The sequence below is a fragment of the Pocillopora verrucosa genome, chromosome 10 (assembly GCF_036669915.1).
Source record: "Pocillopora verrucosa isolate sample1 chromosome 10, ASM3666991v2, whole genome shotgun sequence".
NCBI lineage: Eukaryota > Metazoa > Cnidaria > Anthozoa > Scleractinia > Pocilloporidae > Pocillopora > Pocillopora verrucosa.
This window is the reverse complement of record NC_089321.1, coordinates 1986972-2005623: the sequence shown is the minus strand read 5'-3', so window position 1 is coordinate 2005623 and position 18652 is coordinate 1986972. Positions and strand designations below refer to the sequence as shown.

At 38.2% G+C, this 18652-nt stretch overlaps 1 long non-coding RNA gene and 1 pseudogene across 1 annotated transcript; both read right to left on the bottom strand.

Moving 5' to 3' along the window:
- Positions 1-3600: 3600 nt before the first annotated feature.
- Positions 3601-9368, bottom strand: LOC131791170 (solute carrier family 49 member 4-like; annotated as a pseudogene).
- A 3921-nt stretch (positions 9369-13289) lies between these two features.
- On the bottom strand, positions 13290-15119 carry LOC136284020 (uncharacterized). Its single transcript, XR_010719030.1, has 3 exons — positions 14914-15119; positions 14045-14113; positions 13290-13543 (listed from the first exon to the last, which is right to left on the bottom strand). It is a non-coding gene; the product is annotated as an uncharacterized lncRNA (long non-coding RNA).
- Between the last annotated feature and the right edge of the window lie 3533 nt (positions 15120-18652).

Here is an 18652-nt window from a genome sequence, read left to right as displayed (position 1 = left end):
TGTCTTTGCTTTGTATCTTTCCTTTGAAATGTCTTAGTCCTCAAGGCGTGTCTGTCATTCCACCTCACAATTGACCTTATGAATTTCCTGAACATCATTCCTTTTTTCTTTTGGAAACTCTTTTGCGCACCGTCTTTCGGGTCTTGGCACTCCTTCGCTTTGAGGGTTGCCACAACGAGATCTTACAATTCACTTTGCTCGATTTCCAAGTCGCTTACATCGAAGAAAGTTATTGTTTTCCGAGAAGTACGTAAGACCCCTTGAGTGGTTTCAACATTTGTTTTTTTTCTTCAAAGGGTGAGCTATGATCCAATTATTTGCGCTCTGAACTGTGTTCATCCAAAAGGCCGGTGGAGAAAGAGCTGGAAAAGGAGCGACGCCCTGTGGTTAATCATCAGCCATGCTCATTCGTTTTACTCAGTGCTGAATCCGTCGTGCATGCGTAAACAAACGTATTTTCATATGAAGTACCCGCACATAAACGAATTTACTCCTGCGCGTGCCATGTATGGGCCAAACTCGCGCTGAAAGAGGAATTCGAGTCTCCGAGTATCTCTTTAGCAATAGACCGCACTTTCTTTCCGTTTGCCATTGTAATTACCCACACAAGATGTTTTGAGAACACGAGAAAAAGTTATAGTAAACCAGCCGCGCAAGTCCAAAGGTCAAGTGATTTTAAAAGATTTTTCGAGTGTTGTCAACAGACACCATGTCCACATCCAAACTCCTGTATTTCACGAGAACAATTCATTAAACACAGGTACTTGAATTTATGTGCTCGTCAGCTAATGAGCAGAATAGTTCAAAACATGAAACAATTACCAAGAACAGTGCAGATTGAAACAGGCGAGTAAAAAAGCCAGCATAGACAAGAGGAAAACATTAGAGCCTCGACGGCAGCTCAAATCCCTCCGCGTGTCTCCACCCCCCGACTGAATGTATCCAACCGGACGCGGATGTCTCCGCCTAATACCAACGAGGCTTGATTGTTGTCTACATCTTTTCTACTAACCTGGCTCAACATGGATAGAAAGGGACTCGAAGTCACACTAACGTAGCTGTAAGGCTCCAGGGACAATATTTTTAATCCTTTTATTATTTTGTTCATCAATGTCTGCGAACGTTGTTGCAGTATTCAAGACTATTCTACCCACCTCGTCTTTGTAGGAGGCCTTATAGGTATTCTAGCGCCTTTTTTCATTCCCCTCTACCACATCCATAGGAAAAAAGCACCTACAATTACAAATCCAAAATTGGACCTAAAAACGAAATTGAGTTTATAAAACAACTTTTTAGAATGCTAGTGGGTAAATAACTAGTTTTTGTTGTCCTTCTTGTTTTAATGCGTTTCAGTAAGTTCCTGTCCTAAACCATCCGCTCAAAGGAACGTAAACTTATGTATCCTTTATATGATAACGAGAAGGCCTGTTTCTGGTTTTTTTAGGAGAGAAGCTGTAGCCCTGAAAGCCGTACCGGCATGTAAGGGATCAGGGCCCAAAGATACAATGAGTGGATAGAATGTTTCTAACAAAACGATGTGTTCTACTGAATTGAGATTTACTGGTGCACTTCGCCAAAAAGAATCCTTTAAAGTGAAAATTTTGGAATATTTTAATAAATATATCATGAGGGTTTCAAGGGGGATAACTGTTAGCCGTAAAAGCCATTACCCTATTGAGACAGACCCTTATCAAAGAATTTCCTTAACTGGCGTGATCTAGTTGTAGGACAGTGAAAAAGCCCCGGCGCCAGAAAAGGGGAAAAAAGAACGTGCCGACGATGAACAAAAGATGGCCCAACGAACAATTCATAAAAGTATGTTTCTACATTGTTGCATGAAACTGAAAGAAAAAGAAATGCCTTCTCTCGCTCATATCCTGTCGCCAAATTAACGATTACTTGCCTTTTTTCGTTTTTCCGAAAAGTATGCTACTGAAAAAATACAGAATGTTGTTTCACGATACGTGTGGTCCTTTTTTAAACCAGTTAACCCCTTAGAATGGTTAGGTAAATATCACCAACGCCAACTTTAAAAAAGCTCTGGTTCGTAGACAAATTATCCTTATTAGTCTACCATAGAAATCTCCTAGAGCACAGAATGCACACATATGAATACCTATATTCAAATAGTAAAAGCTCCAGCCCTCTATCGTGATTCATTTTAACACTTCTCGTCTCGTTTACTTATTTTTCTGCTGAATTCAGTCATTTCGCTTCTTTGTTTGAAATGTTTGATGTATATCTTCTCTTCCACAGATTCGCCGGTGTCTCGACTTAAAGAGTTGTTAACAGAGGAAACTATTCCAATACGAGAAAGAGCTCAATGTGTTTGGAAAAGCGTTTCTACAAGAACGGAACTTAAGCCTACTTTAGGTTACGTTGGTAAAAAATAGTCTGCGCAATCTTTGGCTTATAAGTTAGAACCTATCAATCAATCGTCTTATTTCTACATGTCATTAGATCAGTAGATACCTTCCAAGTAAATAACCGAGATTTTTCTCCCTTTACCCGTAAGACGAAAACGAACCAGAGTATTATGGTTTATTGAGAATCTTAAACGGTCAAATCCAGAGGTCAACATATCTCCGAAGGGGATTCCTTGCGAAAAAAGACTATTAACCGAGCTGTTACTTCACTCATAAAAGAGCGACACCTCTTCAATATGCAACAAGAAGCGGACGAGAGTTGTTTCCTCTGGCGTGAAGTGTAGGACCCAGCCGCCTTCTCGATCATTCCACACTATTGTGTTTGCCCACCCCCCTCCTCCCTTACGTTATTAAGGGAACCGTTGCGGAAAAAAATAATTACCGTTGGGTAATTCGATTGAGAATGGCTTCTTTATCTGACTTTCGCTGCAGGTGTGTGTACAATGATTGCGGATGATAGACCAGCCAGGTTTTCCTTCTGCATGCTGATTAAATAAAGTTCATCCCATGAATAAAGGATTGTCAAGTGCACAAATTCATTGGGCAGGAAAGGGGGAGGAGGGTTGTACTACTACTGATGCGTTGACCAGACCAGACCACTCTGTCACCACTAACGGATGTATCGAGAATGCAGCAGAGAGGAGGATAGCAAGGTTCTACAAACATGGGCATCATTGCAGTGTCATGGAGTATTAGTAGATCCCACCACTAATAAATAACGCTTTTCCGAAAACCTTGATTTGGCTAGTGTGGGGAAGTGAGCAATAACAAGCACTTTTTCACTCCAAGCTGAAGATGAGAACAAAAAATTGGGCATAAGAAGTAAAAATTTCTGACCATTTTTTTTTGTAAAGGAAAGAAAGAAACTGATATTTTGGTATCTTTGTGATATAAAACATTGACACAACTATACAACTAAATGTTGGTGAATAATTGGTAAATATAAAGTACACCATATACAACTGCAGCAAACATAATCCTAATGACAGTGTCTACCTGACTTATAAGACAATACACAACCTTTATTTACCTTGTTTGTCTGCCCATTTAATGTCTCCAACATACCAACTTAATGTCTTTTAAACAAAACATGATTTTACAATCTAAAAGTTTTTTTTATTTTTCCTGGTACAGTTGGTTTAACCATGTTGGTATTTTCTGTTTTAAACTTCCTTGTACTTAATAAGTACCAAAAATTGAAAATATTCCTAAATAGATCAACCAAATCTCTGGGTACTTTGTACCTTCCATCATGCATTTAAGTGACCAAAAAAGAAAAAAAAATCAAAATACTTGCCCATAGATTAACTCTACCAATTTGTTTTATGTGGAAACTCAATTTTCAACTTTTCAACCTAAGGTCTTCGTGAAATATCGAAAAATAGTTATTAATATATACATTTTTGTTTCCAAACTCACTTGTACTTAGTAAGTATCAAAATTGAAAATATTCCTAAAAATATCAACCAAATCTCTGGGTACTTTGCACCTTCCATCATAAGTCTAAGTGACCCAAAGAAAAAAATTTAAAATTTTTGCCTATGGGTTAACTCTACCAAGTTGTTTTATGTGAAAACTCAATTTTCAACTTTTCCACCCTAAGATCTTCATTAAATATTGAGAAATATATTGTAATGTATAAAATACTTTTAACCACTCTAAAATGATCAAAGCAGCTTCTGAGTGGAAGACAGTAGACTATGAACAATCCTTCTTTTCCCTTTTTTATGGTAAGTCGAAAAAAAAAATTAAAAAATTCAAGGCATGCACCTCACGTCCAAAGTTCCAAGGGCTACCCCAACATCAATTATTTGCACAATGGATTTCCTAAAAAGGAGGAACTGATTATAGTTTAGGATGATGGTGGTTCATTCAATCAGTGTCCACATCAAGCCTTCGATATTGACTCTTATAGGCTAGAAGCAGAGGAACACAAACTGCAATGCCACCTACACTAACCCAGTTCATCCATTGGACATTAGACATGGGAAACATGAAGGCTGCATCAAACACAAATATCACTGTATTACCCAGAACAAGGCCTATGCCGGCAGATGTCCCTTCCCCCACAGGGTAAACACACTCCATAATAAGCTCAAACAGAAGTGGAATTGTACAGTTAAACAACAACCCACTGCAGATATTGAAGCAAATAAAAGCTCCTGGGAAAAGGGCAAGATTCGTGAACAGGTCAGAGTGAAGATCAGCTGCATTATAGTGGTGCCAGTGAAAGACCCACAAGGATTTCCTTAGTCCACCACTTTACGATATCTGCTGACCTGACAACAAAGGAAAGAGACTTGTGACAAAAGAAACCAATTGTAATAATTAACTTCTTTGTTACCGATTAGTTACTACCCAAGAACCGTACAAAAATGACCAAGGGCCAATATTACCTGTACAGCTAGAGCAAACGAGATAAGGAAGTATCTAATTATATGACACAAGTAGCAAACTTGTTTTTGAATTTTCTGGCTTTTAACAACAAATGTAGAAGGCTTATGACTGTTTCCTGGCTTATATTTGGTCCAAATGAAAAATCCCAACCAAGTAAAAACCACTCAGAATGTTCAGATTCACCTCAGGACTCTCATGCCATATTATGATAAGCATTATAAACTTTTGGGTTAACTCCCAGAAGTGATTAACATGTAACTTCTCCCTATGAGATCCATACGTATTCTAGCAAACAGTTAATGAGAATACTAAAACTCATCAGGTTCAAGTTTTTATCTTGATCCTACATCATATTCTTGTAACTAATTCACAGGGAATTGTGTAGCAGCAAGAGGGGAGAATTAACAATCAGACCTTGGAGTTAGAGGGTTAAACATAAAGAGATTCCAACCCCCCTGTTGTACCATTAAAAAAGTGATAAGGGGTGAAAATCTTCAAGGGAGTGCAAGATTTCTTTTCTTTATCAACCTAAGATTTAAAATATTTCTTCAAAATTTACTAGGACTTTTTTTTTGGCTTTTACTCTACCAGCCTTTCACCCCTTCCCCCCCGATCACACTTGCTACTGGTTCTATCCCTTACCATATGGTATTTGAACCTAGTCTAATGCAAGTCTCTTACTGAGAGGATGCATGGCAGCATGGAATGTAAAGGTTGTTATATGCTCAACTCACAATGTAGTATTTTAACAGATTATGAGGGTTTTTCCTGAAATGTGTCTTTTTGTTTATATGTTGAGAAAGAAAAGGCAAAATCATGGACAATCTTTAAAGTTTGTAGAAAATGCAGTACAAGGAAACATGTAACAGTGTTGTGGTGTGGTAGGGTTGAAAGGATTGAGATTAGCAAATAGCAGAACCAGAATAACCTGTAAATAATAAAATATAACCTTACAAAAACAAGGTTTTTACCTTGCAATAATAATTCCAGAAACAATTCCAGCTAAACTTCCACCAGTTCCCAGCAATCCAGAAGTTTTCTCATCAATTTTAAAAGGCTGAACAGCAAGGTCTAAAACTGATGACCAACCAAAATAGATGCCAAATGATGCTGCAAAAACAAAGATCAACAACCAATAGGACCAATTGGTTATCAGCATTTTTATTCCTTCTACATATCCAATTTTGGTTTGTTTTCTTGTTAATTGTGTTATACTTGGAGGAAGAGGTGGTTTAGAAGGAAAATAGATGAAAACACACAAAAAAGAAATGCTGCAATTTCAATCTGTACATAGAAGTAATCCATGAGTCTGCCCTCAATGAACTTAACATCCTTGTCTGTCAAATTATGCTTGTTACCCTCAAAGGTATCATTTGTCTCAGGTATCATTGTGGGTCCAATAAAGAAAGCCAGAGCAGCTCCGAAATTAGCAGCCAGGGCACCAATGGCTGTAGCAGTTGTGCGTTCATTTGGAGGAAACCAAGCTGTTGACACCAAGGGTGGGGCTCCATTTGGTATAAAGCTTGGCAGCATTGCTATAAGATGGCCAATGAAAATTACAACAGTTCTTACTGTGAGGTCTTGAAAAGGAATCACTTGAATTACTTTTCAACCAGAAGCATTGCAGATGTGACCTGAACAGATAACCTTAATCCTGCAAAGAAGAAGACATAATAACAATCAAATTTGATAAAATAATGAATTGAACAGAATTAACAGAAATGCATTTAGGGGAATGTACTTTTCACAAGGCTTAAACCTTTGTCCTGACTTAGAGTGACTGGCACCTAATTTTTCCTTTTAATATTATCACCCCAAATCGTACATTAAGGTCACAAGAATAAGGAAAATTGATCACCAACTAAGGAAGCTCTCTACAATAAACATATTCTCGTTGTCAGCACCTTAAGAGATGTATGTAGAAAAGTAAGGAGAATATGTATACTGATGTTAGGGTGTAAAGGGTTTAAGAACTGCTAAAAAGAAATGTAACACTTGAGGTAGAGGAACAAATTTTCTTTCAATGAAAATAATTTGTGGAGAGTTGAGAGAGAGAACCTGAAATGGTCTAGGCCCCCTTTTTTCTTAAGCCTGTCAACTTCTCATTCAACATTAGTTCAATTAGGTTCTTTTGTCCAGAAAATGCCAATACATGGATGACTTGGAGACCTGTGTTGAGAATCAATAAAATCCTCATCTGATCAAAATCAATAAATATGAAAAGAAATTTAAATAATTATTTTGCTGAGTAACAAAACTGATATGGGGATTCCCTGAGAATAATTAATATTTTCCTATTTGCCAATAACAAGCATCAATTTTACAAAAATTATCACAATGACAGTAGAGATACATAAAAGGTTTGAAAAGGAAAGACAGATGCTGTTTTTAAAGGACTCCTACTGATACCAATGTCATTACACTGACCAGGCCATCCTGCGGTATTCTTTGATGTGAGGGTTAGTCACCCTAATTCTGACTCATAACGGAACATGGAACCCCAACAGGTCTATCAAATACATGAGAAAGAGAAGAAGCACTAGTATTCTGGAAGAGTACTTGATGTGGAACAGGGAACATTCACCCCACTGGTTTTTATGACAATGGGTGAGATGGGGAAAGAATGCCTCAGGTTTCATTGTAGATTACTGGTAGCAGAGCTCATTGCCTCATAGAAAGAAGAGCAATATTCCACAGCCATCTCCTGGGTAACAGCTCAAGTTTCATTTGTGCTTTTGCAATCTGCTCTTTTCAGTTTAAGAGGCTCCAGGAACATTAAAAAAGTTCAGCGCGACATTAAGAACAATGACATTGATATTAACATTTTTGAGGGAGCCATACACTTTCACAAACTTGAGGACAAAACTCTTTTAAACTCGGTTATGTACTCACCAAAATTGTCACAGAAGTAAATGAGCAATGAATGAGTTGCCAGTAATCGGATCCTTGTCTTATATTCCTTTAAAGCGAGTTACAATGTTCGCCCCGTGGCAATCCCAGAACTCTTTTCGCAAACGCAAGGATCCAATTACTGGCAACTTATGCCCTCTTCAAACATTACGAAAGGGATTCTAACATTCATAAATACATTAAATCCTTCCACAGTTTAAGCGGCCATATTGGTTGGGGGTCAAACAAAACCTCTTTGCTAAGCAACGAGCCATAGAATCTCTTATGATAATAAGACTTGCATCGCAACCCTCGTTTAATTTTTGCTTTGTTCAGGAACAAGAATCAATATCCATCACTAAAAAAGATAAGACATTGATAAATGTGAGTGACATTTTTTTTCTCTAGGCGAAAAACTTTTTCTTATCTGCGTTTTATGGGAACACTGGGATCGTTTTCTTAGAACGTGACCTCGCGGCTGGTATAATGCCAGAAGGTCACAGTACTGCTTTTTCGAAAGACTCTTTGTAATTAAGTAACTTAATTGGGCAGAGGAAAAATTGAAATAAATATGTTTACATGCTCTTAAAACTTTTTCGTCCAGACAGGCTAACATACTATTGAAAAACAATTAACTCGGCAAAGAGAAACCCTTGGCTAAATGGGTTTTGGAGATAAGTGTTGTGTCGGCGGCTCTAACAACGACAGAAGATATCCGAAAGAATGGGTCATCCACTCGCATGTAGAGAAGCTATCGTTCCACAAGCCCAAGCAATCGTTGATTGAAGCATGGTCTCGACAGGTTCAGAAGGGAACAAAAGATTTCTTAATAGGAAAGTCAAGGGAGAGTGTTGTCGCCTGCTCTAATCATTTTCGAGACAGGAAGCCTTCTGTAAGCAACCCTATACCTACTCTTTTTTTGATTCCTTTTGAGCATTCAAATAGTAAGTCACCCAAAAAGCGGCGTCGATTAAAGTATCAAAAGAAGACTGCAACGTCAGTTGTAACCAAGTCAGGTTTTGTTTGACCCCCAAACAATATGGCCGCTATAAACCGTGGAAGGATCTAATAAACATAATTTTCAGCTTTTATGTCGGGTTAGTCTTGCTTGGCATTTCGATTATTTTCCCCTATTATCTCAAAATTAAATATCTTGTTCCTTGGTAAACGATGAAAGGATTATAACACCTCTACATGTGGGCGCAAGATTGTAAACAATTCATACGAAAACACAGGTTTGCAACTTCTTGACCGCTGAAGGGTTTCTTCTATTGAATTTTTAATTGCATATAATTTAAGGAGCAAAATACCTTTCGTATCCATCAGCCACGTTGAAGGAAAAGCACCCATGATAGGACCGATCGCTCCCAGCGACGACAGCAATAGAACTGTCCATTTTTCCCAACCGAACACAAGCCGACATGATCTTTGGATAGGACCCCAAGTGTTCCACATCATGTTCGATACCATCGAGGTCACCGTGAACACGAAAAGCACATACCATCGCCTCTTGTATACTTTGCATGTCCTTTCGTTCGATGATGATATTTCTTTGTTTTCAATATCCGTCTGCCTATCAGGACTGACAATATTATCATCGTGCAAAAGCCTCTTGCTTTCGCTGTCCTCCATTTTTGCACACCCGGTGATTTGTTTTTTCTCGCGCAAGTAACAAAAATGTTCCCTTCCCTGTCCCCATCCAATCGCACTTCAACCAGTCGGGGGAGGTGAGTATAAAATTGTAAACAAATCATCAGAAGGCTTGGTTACCCAATTGAGCCTGGTATCTAAGCTCCTTCATTCAGAAAGTGATCCCAAAAAAAATTTCTGCCGGTGGGGAGTCTCGTTCTAAGAGGCCACGCTCCCCTGATCCCACGCAGGACAGGCGGTGTGCGCACTCTAATTGCGTTGCATCATGGTCGTAAAACCAAAACTAAGTCATTTGCATCCTGTCGTGGTCGAGTGAACATCTCTGATAGCAGCAAGATCGCGTGAATAAACGTCGAATTTAATGAAACTTCACTGTCTGCTGCCGTTCCTTCGAAAGTTAAAAAGTGTTTTCGGGCCTGTGCGACTCCTGTAATTCCTCCTTGACAAATCCGTTGTTAGGAGGCAATTGAAGAGGTTCAGAAAGAATCGAAACTGCAGTTTTGCCCGAGAATCTATTTATTTGACAGCAGTTATGTATATATGTTATGCAAGTTATGTATTTTCTGTGCCATAGTGCGGTTACTGAATTCCTGAAGGAATTGAAAAATAGCGAGTAAGTCACAGTTATCTCCAGTTAAAACAACTTTTAGGAATACAAATGGGTAATAACTAGTTTGTTTCTTGTTTTTATGTGTTTCAGTAAATTCCTGCCTAAAACCATCCGTTCAACTTAACATAAATTCGTTATCCGTATATGATAACGAGAGGCCTGTTTCTTGTTTTAGGAGAGAAGCTGTAGCCGTGAACCGTTTGGCATGCGAGGGGTCAGGGTCCAAAGATAACGACGGGTATATATATTTCCTAGCAAGACGAGTTGTACCGGATGGAGATTTAGGATCACTTCGTCGAAAGACTTGTTTAAGTGAAAGTTTTTAATTTATCAATATATCTATAGGGTTTCAATGGGGTTAAACGTTAGCCGTAAAAAGGCCAACAAATTTAGACGTCATGCAAAAAGATTGACAAATTTTTATCGTCCGTTCTTTGGGAAGAAATTTACCGTTAGCTGTAAAAGCCATTACCCTATTGAGACACATGTGTTGGAATGTTTGATACTTCTTGTTGCACACATGGATATCAGAAGAGTATAACATAGACGCTTCCACGGACCCACTTTAGCGTAAAATGTTTGTAATTATTTCGTAGAAGTGATTGAATATTTAATGAAAATTTCCACGTATCCGCGTTTATATTGTTTAAGAATGTTTGAAACTATTTTTTTTTACGCGCAAATGAGTATTACATAGATATTATCATGTAACCGTTTTGGCTAGAAATGTTTGATACTGTTTTGTATACGTGAATAAGTATTACGAGGAAAATTTCCATGGATCATCTTGGTAAGGCGCTATCACATTGAAATCGTAAAAGTATATTACATAGAAATTTCCATGTACCTGCGTTTAAATTGTTCATAGATGTTTGAAGCAACTTCTTAGCACGGGTAAATGAGTATTACATGGATATTTCCATGTACCCGTTTTGATCAAGAATGTTTGAAACTACTATTTTTCACGCGTAAATGAGTATTAATGGATATTTCCATGTACCCGTTTTGGTACTGTTTTGTCTACGTGAATGAGCATTATCTGTACATGGAAAATTCCTTGGACTCGTTTTGGCCAAGGGTGTTTGAAACGATTTTTTACGCGTAAATGGTTTTACATGGAAATTACCATGGATCTTTTTGGTGAGGCACTATTATATTGAGATCGTAAATACCGCTGACAAGTTTCCCTCTCTCAAAAATTCATCGACTTTTTAATAGCTTAGTTGACCATTTGAGAGATATATGTGCTGCAATTTGCGCAAGTTATCTTAATATTAGAGAGCAGTTCACCACCGATGAATGGAAAAGTAGACTCAACCATACTCATTTTTTGCTGTTAAGCAACAGGTTGACAATAAAAAAAATGAAAATGTTTTAAAATAAGCTGAAATAAACATAATTCGTGATGGTCGATTGAATCACTGAAATCGTTGATTGAGCCTTAAGTCTTCGTTCATGGTCTGCCGATTGGTGACTTTTACGGTGTTTTGCTTTTACATGATCATTATACCATACCAAAGTTTGACTTATTTCAGATTTGTTACATCTGGAAATCTGTACTTAAAAAGATTACGTGTTTTGGGGAAATAACACGATTAGGAGATTTTGGGCCATATTTTATAGTTCAAGAAAGTGTCTTTCTGCAACAGAGGTAACAGTCAAAAGGACTTTTAATGTCAGAGATGGAACAGCTGGTCTTTAATCTAAGAAAAATAGTCATAATATATAATTATCGATCAGTGGCACACTTTCGTCTTTTTCAAGTATTTGAGGTAACTTTTCGCCCCGTTACAAAAAACTGCACTGTCACTAGTGGACACCGAAAGAAAGGCCGGTATTGTTCTAGCCTTAGGCTTCCTCGGCCGTTAAATGAAACGTTCACATCCCTTTGCCTCCATTGGCACAGGGCTTTGAGGATGGATTAAAGGTATCGTCGGACTGTGTTTCTGGTCATAAAAATTCAGTTTTGGTGGTATTGCTTGCTCTCCACTGGAGGAAGGAAAGAAAGCTTGTTTACATCAGTTTTGCAGAAGGGGCTTGGCGAAATCGTCATTTACATTTGAACCTTTTGTCGATCGGGACCCGAAGAGTCTCAGCGTTCGAGATCGTCTTTGCTTTGTATCTTTTCCTTTGATATCTTCGTTCCAAGCGTGTCTGTCACTCAACTCAAAATTACCTTATATTTCCTGAACATCATTTCTTTTTTCTTTTTGGGAAACTCTTTTGGGGCACCGCCTTTCGGGTCTTGGACACCTTCGCTTTTAGGGTTGCCACAAGAGATCTCACAATTGTCTTTGCCGATTTCCAAGTCACTGAAATCGAAGAAAGTATTTCTTTCCGAGAGGTAAGTACCCTTTAGGTTTTCAACTTTGTTTTTCTTCAAAGGGTGAGCTCTGACCCAATTATTTGCTCTCTGAATTGTGTTCATCCACAGGCCGTGAAGAAAGAGCTGGAAAAGGAGCGACGCTCTGTGTAAATCATCCGCCATGCTCATTCGTTTTACTCGCTGCTGAATCCGTCGTGCATGCGTAACAAACGTATTTTCATGACGTACCAGCAAATAAACGATTTACTGCGCGTGCATGTATGGGCCTCGCGCTGAAAAGAGGAATTCCAGTCTCGAGTATCTCTTTAAGCAATAGACCGCACTTTCTTTCCGTTTGCCATCGTAATAACCCACGCAAGATGTTTTGAGAACACGAGAAAAGTTTTTTGCAAATCAGGCGTAAGCCAAAGGTAAGTGATTTTAAAAGATCTTCGAGTGTTCACAGACACTGTCGACATCCAAACTCCTTTATTTAACGAGAAAGTCATAACACAGGTATTTGAATTTATGTGCTCGTCAGCTAATGAGCAGATAGTTCAAAACATGAAACAATTTACAGGTACAGTGCGATTGAAATATTAGTAAAAAAGCAGAGCTAGACAAGAGGAAAACATTAGAGCCTCGACGGCGCTCAAATCCCCCCGTGTCTCCACCCCCGAATGTATCAACTGGACGCGGATGTCTCCGCCTAATGCCACGAGGCTTGATTGTTTCCAATAGCTAAACTGGATATAGAGGGACTCGAAGTCACACTAACGTAGCTGTAAGGCTCCAAGGACAATATTTTAATCCTTTTATTATTTGGGTCATAATGTCTGCCAACGACTTGACTACACTGAAAGGAATGTCAGTTATTAAATCTTTCCTCTATCTCACTGAGCATCTTTTCTTAAAGGCGACCATAGGATGGGGTGCCAAAGAGATCTTCATAAACGTATTGGAAATGGCACTAACAAAAAGAATCTAGGGACAGCCAAATATGGACAACTTTATCTTTATTGAACCTAATCTGTAAACAAAGAGTTTTTTTTGTCAACGATATTATTACTGACATGAACTATAGAGCGCTTTTTGAACATATGTGTCAAATTATTTGAGTTAATTTAAGTTAATGTGTTATAACGAAAATAGCTCTGCAGACATTTTGAATCGGTTCATCCAACTGATATTTCCTCTGGGATTTTGCTTCACTGCTTAAAACCGTCTCTTTTCATCCCTTTCTTCACGGAGTAAACGTAGTTTTTCCTGAAAATAATCAAAGCGTGAGCGCAAATCGTAATTATGCTTGTAATAAGTAAAAGAAATCGCATGATGCGGATGCATTTCATAATTTACTGACCCGAGTGTTGTTTTGGAAGTTAAATAATATTAAATAATAGTAGTTATCGTAACAGTAGTAGCACTCACCGTGGAGCAATCTGAAAAATCTTTTTACATAACAGTGAACTCAGACCAAAAGAAAAATTCACGGGCAGTTCTAACCATACTTTATTCGTTGAAGGGGTCCTCTAGCATATTACTCAGAAAACATTTCATCAGCTTTGAAAATGCTCGGATGTTTTCTTTAAATTAAAAATGGAAGTGCAAGGGAAGTGCAGATTGATAAGAATGGTGATAATAATGATTATCAACAGTATCATTATTATCATCATTATTATTATTATTGCTATTAAAGTTATAATAGTGATCACAATTTTGATTGGAATTATGACAATTTCTTACTTAAGTTTAAAGGAACTTACTTACCAAGAGTGGTACTTCTCTTTTTCTTCCAAATTCCAATGGCGGAATATAAGGAGGTTGATTTTCTTTTTCCTGAAATTTAATAGCAAGCATTATTCGATGATTAGGCCAACCACGTGATTTGATTTTGTTCAGTTAATTCTACTTTTTCTTTTAATCCATCGCCTGATTTTTATCATGTAGATCCGCAGCCTCCCCCAGCTTGATCTCTATCTGTTGACAACATCATTTTCCTGCTATTACAACAGGATGTATTTCCTCAGAAACTTGATGGGCACATGGTAGGGATGGAGAGGACCTTGGCTCGATTGCCAGCTACTGGTCGGGAATGTGGGCCCGCGCTCTTCTCAGGAAGGAGCGAAGACCGGACACGACTGAGCGACAGAAATCGAGCTTAGAGAGGATCCTGTCCTTTTTCCCGTTATGTCCCTGGTTTTTCTGAAAGTTCTCGCTCAAAAGACTGAAAAGATGGATGGATCTCTCTCTCCTCGAATACTCTTTAAGTTAAATTCGTAGTTTGAACTAAAGGTACTCCTACAATAAACCTATAGAGGTCTGAAGTCTTGAGACATTTAGACATCTTTAACTATCTTTTGAGATTTACTTGCACAAAAGTGCAAAAAAAAAAACATAATTGCTATCATCATTTGAGGCGACGTGTGAAATCCATTTACAGTGTGAACAACATTACAAACTGTTATTTTGGTTACAAAACTGAAAAATGGAAAATGGAAAAAACTGAACATAAAATTGATGAATTTGCTAAAGGATAGAAGAAAATAGACACGAATTGGAAGAGGGGCTAAATTTTTTAAAGACGTGCCAAAAATATGGTAGCTTCTTTGAATCAAAGTAATAAAATTTGCCGTTACCTCAAATCTTTTTACATCTGAATCGACAGATGTATAGCTTAGTCGCCCATTATCTGGATGTGGAGATTCGAGAAGTCCACATACATAGGTGAAACATGAAAACCATACCAGATATTTCATGTCTAACGAGAATCTCTTCTTGTTCTGTGCCACTTTAACTCTCTAAGTATACTTTTTTCAACCACCAGCTTTATATATATTCAGAGGATTCAGCTAATTTTTCCTACGCTGCTAGACATAATGGCTGTCCGCGTGGTCTTCTATTAACTTAACAAGGAAATATATTTTCAATGAAACCTCAAGAACCACTGAAACTTATAAACCACTTCTTACTATAAGTGCTTTCTTTTATTTTGACTGAAGCGGACAAATACAGACTTGATGCAATCAGTTTTAATAACGGACAACTATAATAAGACCTCTACCACGCTGGTGACAAATGAATATGAGTTATTTCTCTATACTAGGTCTCTATTTATTTGATGAACGACATGTTTACAAGATGAGTTTATTTTTTCAACTTCTGTCCTCATTGTTGTGTTAACTTAAAAATGAAAATTTTCATTAAATATAGTAATTTTGGTAGGCAATTCCATTTCCTTTGGATTAAAAAGGAAATCAACTCTAGTGCAGGAAGTGGGCGTTACAACTCAAGAGTGTTCCGGTAGAGTTGTTTCCTGAGAGTAATAATTATTCAACTTTACCTTATTGAAACTAATAAACGATGAAATGGATATGTTTCCGGCGGAGGAAATTTCGAACTTGATGAGCTAAAAGTGACAGTTATGTCGATAATCTAACTAGGACGATGGAGCTTGAGGGAAAGTTCTGTAAATCCACGCAAAAAAAAAAGAAAACAGACAAACAAACAAACGGCGAATCCAAGTCTGCAAGTTTGAACTTGCCTCAGACTACCACCAATTTTAATTTCTGCTTGGCTTTTTCCTGGCGTTTCGACTCTCCCTTTTTTCGTCTTATAATGAGTAGCCCGATATTCGGCCGTGTCCGATATTTGTTGATTTTCATCGGTTGTAGGACATAAGAACTATCTGTTTAGATCATCTTAAGATACACGTTTGCTCGTAAATATGTTCTGTGAAAAAAAAAAATTCACCAAATAAAGTCCATGACTTGCAGAGGCGATGGTAGCTTTAAAGTAGTAAGGGAGGGAAGGAGGGAGGGAAGGAGGGAGGGAGGGGTTTATTGTATATTAGGCCAAGTACATACCGCATTCATTTTCCGTAAAATTTCTTGCAATGCGAGTTAGTTCGAATAAGGAAATATCTTGGCTATTCACAATAAACCCGCGCAACTCATTTTGAGCTCGATCTTGATGAAAAGATTGTGGGACTGAGTATTTAGCCAAGCTAAAATATTTATCCCGCGTTGACATTTGCAATGGGGGGGGGGGGGGGTGGGGGGAGGGTGGATTAGAGGGAGGAAGAGACTGAAACCTCACCCCCTCCCCTACTCCCTTGCTCCGTAGGGTAAGGCTTCAATAATCAATTTGATCAAATAATCAATCACTTAATTGATTATCTAAATATTATCAATGAGGCGGGAAGCTCTTAAAAATAAATGTGGACTTCAAACATTTGGAAGGATGAAATAAACTTTAATCGTGAGAAAGAGTATTTGTGATGGCAGATCAACAAAGGTCAACATTTCCGGTGTAGAGCTAAGCATGTAGTAACTGACTATATTTCTACAACATGAAACCAGTGGGGTTCACTATTAACCCTTAAACTCTTATGAGTGACCAAGAGAGAATTTCTCCTTACAACATCTTTACAACATCAAGCATAGACGTGATGAGAATAAAATAAAATATCAATTAGCGATTATTCATTGATCCAATGCCAAATTCTCCAAACTGACATTATAAGAATTGAATGGCAGACGGTAAGGAGAATTACTAATGAGATCTTGGGAATTAAAGGGTTAACCTGAGAAAAGAGAAGAGAAACGATCCGCTGGGTTTCGTTTAAAAGGGTCTGTGGATACATCTTACGGTTTGCATGTGATATTTCATCCTCCTTACTCGTAATTTCATCCGTATGTGTTTCTTTCGGATACCGAAGGCATTTTCGCCCTTGATTTGATAAGAAAGTCGGAAGGACTGTTTTTTTTTTTGCATTAAAATGCGACAGCAGGCCCTTTTGAAAGTGATATTCTGAGGTTTGCGTCATCCATAGACGGGTGGTCACTGTTTAAAAACAATCTTTGCGTGTTTCGGTTTAACCAGAATGTAAACACAGGTTTTAAGACGTTGCAAAATGTGACTACGTGATTCTTTTGTCTTTAAACTTGCAAGGCCGTTTTAATGTCGGCGTTAACCTTTCCGAAATATCAAACAATGAAATGCTGTCCAACGAAAGAATTAGAGAAAATCCTTACATCAGAGGATTATCGACACAAACGTTTTAATTCTCTGTAATTCAGTGTCTCAAATCAGTGAGGCCTCAAGCTACAGTGTTGAAAATAAGCTTGCAAGCTTTCGCCGATGATATCGCCAACTGATACATGGATCAGACTCACTAGTACAACTATAATGCAACTGATAGGTAACATGCAATTGTTTGTGCCACTGTTTTCTCCATGGCCTAAACTGTACCGAAGCGGAAAACCCTTCACTTCGGAATTTTTTTTTAACAATTTACTCGTTCCGTAGGAATGCTTTACCACACCAACACAAGCAAACATATCCTACGCTTTGTCATCCAATCTACATATTTACAAGAATAGTGTTTGCGCAAAATTTATTGTATGCACTGCTACCGACGCAAAGAATAACTGAAAATCAAATGCTTAATCTCGTTGAGCTGATCAAAAGTTCAACCATACTTGATAAATTCTCTTGTCGTAAAGAACTCAAATTATATAAAGCTATCTCAGATCGTGAGAGAAATTGGCATCCCTCGGTCATAGTTATAGGGAATTATCTCCTAGGTTGAAAAGTGCCTTGTTATATCAGCTCACATTCATTCCAACTCGATATCACTCTCAGAATTGGATTTTCTAACAATTCCTCCATCATCCTGGCCGCACGTTTGACCTTCTGATATCTCGTTCAGTTCTAATCCTGCACGGTTTCCATTCTCATCACCGTCGTATTCGTGGGCGTCAACGCATTTTAAGCTTTGGAAATATTCGGCCACAGTACACGCCAGTCGTTTCGCCTCACTTTTTGTCTCGCACAAGAACGCTTGCGTTAAGAAAACCTCGCTTTCTCCCTCGAGATGATGATAATTGAACACCAGAATCTTTCGCCGTTTGCTGTCAACTCCGCAATAAATAATTCGGCTGAAATCATAAACAATCTTCGTACCTTGATCCTCGCCTTCGTTAAAGCAAAGTTCAAAGCAATTGTCCTTGATCTGTAAAGTTTGTTTTGGAAGCAATTTCTGCTTCAGTTTCGCCTTACAGTTCTCAAATATCTCCTCAACAGAACCGCAAATTCCTTCGCCAATAGGGCACAATATCTGCACGCTTCCGAGGTAGATAACTGAAAAATTGTCTTGCCGTTCACGCCTATCTCTTCGCCAAGAGAGGCTTATATTTCGTAGTGTCGAATACGCCATTCTGGTACGCCCAGGAATCAAATTAGAAAGCGAATATTGTCGTGCATTCCCGTGTTCCCACATCTGTAAGCTGAATAGCCTTCCTTAATCTTTAAGTAAATTCCGTCAACTAACGATATCAACTACTTTGACTGAAGTCGATTAACATGCAACGGGAA